This window comes from Limulus polyphemus, unplaced genomic scaffold, assembly GCF_000517525.1.
Source record: "Limulus polyphemus unplaced genomic scaffold, Limulus_polyphemus-2.1.2 Scaffold810, whole genome shotgun sequence".
Classification (NCBI taxonomy): Eukaryota; Metazoa; Arthropoda; class Merostomata; order Xiphosura; family Limulidae; genus Limulus; species Limulus polyphemus.
The window spans coordinates 263561-267889 of record NW_013666420.1 but is presented as its reverse complement, the minus strand read 5'-3'; the positions used below and the strand labels follow the sequence as shown (position 1 = coordinate 267889).

The window sequence follows — 4329 nt, the reverse complement described above, 5'->3', positions numbered from 1 at the left end:
TGTAACAGCAAAATATTACTTTGTAATCGTGATCACATATTAATTTACATTATGAATAAATTGACTGGGTGTATAGCATAGCCCGTTAAAAGTTTCGGGAAGAACAGAAACGTAAAACATCTTTAATAGATGCATTAATTTTCATTACTATTCTAATACAGATTTGAGGAAAAAAATTAGAAATAAATGAGAACTATAAAAGTTGTGCCGTGACCAGGATTCGAACCTGGGTTATTGCGGCCACAACGCAATGTCCTAACCACTAGACGATCACGGCTCTGTTTTCTCGTATCCTTAGTTGTGCCTATGAGTTTTATTTTTGTCTTGGGCCAATGACCTATTTCTGATTTTTCAGCTTCCGGCTGTTTTCGACGTCCGTGTTTATCTATATACCCAGGTTATAGGACATTCACTGAAACCACAAAATATGAGTTTCTAATCGTGTTTACATAGTATTATTATATTATTAATAAATTGACGAGGTATAAAGCAAAGCGGGTTAAACGTTTCGGGGAACATAAAAATATATAATAAATCTTTAAGAGATTCTTCAGAATTCTTCTTTAAGAGATTATTATTGTAATACCGATCTAAAATTAAAAACCGGAAATAGATGAAAATTATTTAGAAAAAAAAAACTGCCGTGAGAAGGCTTTGAACTTTGGTTATTGCGGCCCCTACGTAATGTCCTAATCACTATACAATCACAGCGCTTAATATATTTCTGTTTCCTTATTTACATAGTTATTCCGATGAGCTTAGTTTTGTCTTCAGCCAACACCACATTACTGAGCGTTCAACTTGCGGCTATTCTCGATGTTTATAACATTTGTAGATTATTGTCATGCGACGTCCATGTTTGTCTATATACCAAGGAGATAAAGTAGAACAATACCCTCAAATTACCCTCACGTTTCATATCCTTCACTACCTGTGGTGTTCACATTTGCATTATATTGAGTAATTCTATGTTGTTGTTTTTTGCCTCTTACAACATCGACATAAGGAACTGATCAAAAGAATTAGTTAATACCACTCATTTAATACCACTCAAATACATTATTTAAAGGAATTAATTCGATTTAATTTGAACTTTTTGTTTGATTTGTATTATTTGGGACCAAGAGCAATTTAGTACCTAATTAATTTAGCGAAATTGTGTAAAACATTAACAATCAATTAGACAATCATATACACTATGAAGTACTTGTACATAAAAAACTACATCCGAAAGACACTTCTTCCGTGTTGTAGTTACAATAACTTTTTCTTTGTTTATAGACATGTGTTTATTATAGTCGATATTAAGAACAATATTGTTTTAACTTTTTTCGCAGTGTTTATTTTATATCGGGCAGTGTCTGTAGTCCATCCATCAAAACACTAAGACTGAATATCTGTAGATGTTTTTAAGCTAAATTCCGATTTGTCCTTGTATTAAATTCTAGAATATGTATATAAGCTTTACTTTGGATGTTTTTCTCATTAAGAATTACTGGAGCTTATATCAATTGAACGTAAAGCAGGTAATTTTTTATTCTTGGTTAACAATGTGATTTCGTTGATGGTTAATCCATACTTCGCTTACCAAGCATTCTACCTAAACTTTAAATATTATATAAAATTAGTGCCATGAAATTCTAAAAAAAATTAGGGAAACCTTGAAACTTTAAGTTCAGAACAGAGTTTAGAATTACCTCAAATGTTTCTTCATTGATATGTGAATGTTACACACTTCCAATCGAATTGATATTTTTCAAATGTGGTCCTAAAAAAATTGTAGTGTTAGAAGGATAACATTCTTATGTGTAATGACTTGTATATGGTTGATAAAAGTTACATTTTACGAACTTAATCTAGTTCACACCGAAATAACTGATGATATAAATTGTAGTGTTAAAAGGCTAACATTCTTATGTGTAATGACTTGTATATGGTTGATAAAAGTTACATTTTACGAACTTAATCTAGTTCACACCGAAATAACTGATGATATAAATTGTAGTGTTAAAAGGATAACATTCTTATGTGTAATGACTTGTATATGGTTGATAAAAGATTACATTTTACCAATTTAATCTAGTTCATACCGAAATAACTGATGATATAAATTGTAGTGTTAGAAGGATAACATTCTTGTGTGTAATGACTTGTATATGGTTGATAAAAGTTACATTTTACCAATTTAATCTAGTTCACACCGAAATAACTGATGATATAAATAGCGACTCGACAACTACTGTGTCTGTTGTATATCAGTCGGTCTGATGAACTCTGATATCGGGCGTCCCAGTGCACAGCGGTATGTCTGCGGACTTATACTGCTAGAAACTGGGTTTCGATACCCGTGGTGAGCAGAGCACAGATAGCCCTTTGTATAGCTTTGTGCTTAATGACAAAGAACAAGAAGAAGAACCCAGTGGCTCAGTGGGAAAATTCGGTCTCACACCGCCAAAAAAAAACCTGGTTTCGATACTCGTGGTGGAGACAGTAGAGACAGTCCATTGTGTAGCATTGTGCTTAACAACAAATAAATAAAACAAACTGGTATCAGGCTGAAGGCTGGATATAGCAGATATAGTGTAATGACATACTATTACACTCTTCTTTCACTCATAAGTTCTTATTATTCGTTATAGCGGAAACATCTTGATTTACTACCAATATATCCTAATCATGTTCTCCATTTTTTAAAGTATAATTTGCATTCGTTAATTCTACATGAGCAAATAGTTTACAATGCACTGAATGTAGCCTTCATAATTCAAGCAAAGTCCTTCGTATGTCCTCTCACGTGGTTATTTATAACATCACTCTTTATGTTCGGCTTTGCCTGGTATACTTGCTAGTAAATAGATATTTATGAGTAGCATTTTATGAATTTCAGTTATTCAGACCCCAGATATCAGTACATCTGCTGGTGCTTTACCTAACTTCCATGTCTCATTTTTTGGTGTTATTTTCATAATTTAAAAGTTGAGTTTTAAATATTTGGAATCATGTATTTTAGAGATAATTCTCCGAGGATAAAATTTACACATTTTATTGAATTTCTTGAATAATTATGTATGATATTTTCATATAAATATATGATTACAACATGGTGAAATATTGTGGAATAATTCTGATATATGAGACATTTTAAACAAGTAAGTTTAACAACTAATAACACTGAATGTTTTTACGTATGTTTTCTTTATCAAACTACTTACTGTGTTATTGAGACTAACGTAAAAGAACGACAAAAATGCAAATAAAAACACTCGAAATAATGCCGAAAGTGTACAGATTTTACGATCGTCTTTGGCGGATACATTTTAACGTAAGTAAGAGTTGTGGCTTCAAACCGAAAGAGCTAACGTTCTGACGTATTTACATGTTGTGCCTATAAATAAATTTTTGTGTGCATATCAGTCTTTATATAAAATTCCTGTCTGAGACAAACTACAATTTAAAAATATATATAATTTATTTTGATATGACAGCACTTTGTTCCTAATACGCACGAAAAGTTCTACAAATTTATAAAAGTCGAGACTTTCAATGTCTTTCATTCTTATGACATCCCATGTTGGCTCAGCGGTAAATCTAAAGGCTTATATTGGTAAAACGCAGTTTCAAATACCTATGATAGGCACAGCACAGACAGTTCTGTGCTTAACAACAAACAAACAAACATTTTTATGAAAAGCTAATAAAAAATAAGAACAAAATTCTTAATAAGGTCACACTGACAGTCCACAAATAAATACAAGCTACAACCAATAATAATATTACTGTCAATATATACTTCCCTTTTACAGTTGCACAATGGTATATCTGCGAACTTACAACACTAAAAATCGGGTTTTGATACCTGTGGTGGGCAGAGCACATATAGCCCATAGTACAGCTTTATGCTTAAGTACAAACAAACAAATGTTTATCAAATGTGAACAAAATGTATGAGAAAGTTATTCAGAATATCCTATCAGGGTATTTTGTTGGAAGAGAATCCCCTTATATCTGAGATGTAATATATTTATTTTGGTTTTGACTATAATTTGATGAATTTATTTGGTAAGCTTCAAATCGATACATTTATAGCGTTCCCATATTTCACTATACATAAAACAATAAACTCTATATAGAAAAATTATTAACCTACTCTTATTAAATATATATATATATCACATATTAAGACTAAGATAAGTTTATTAAATGATTGGTTGTAATTAGTCCATCTTCATCCTTAACTTACTTACTTGTATATTACTTTTGTAAAGGCCCGGCATGGCCAGGTGGATAAGGCGCTCGACTCACAATCTGAGGGTCGCGGGTTCGAATCCG

The 4329-nt window shown here is 31.8% G+C and overlaps 1 non-coding gene across 1 annotated transcript; it reads right to left on the bottom strand.

The window, feature by feature from the left end:
- Positions 1 to 205: 205 nt before the first annotated feature.
- On the bottom strand, positions 206 to 277 carry Trnah-gug. The gene has a single exon. It is a non-coding gene; the product is annotated as a tRNA-His (tRNA).
- Between the last annotated feature and the right edge of the window lie 4052 nt (positions 278 to 4329).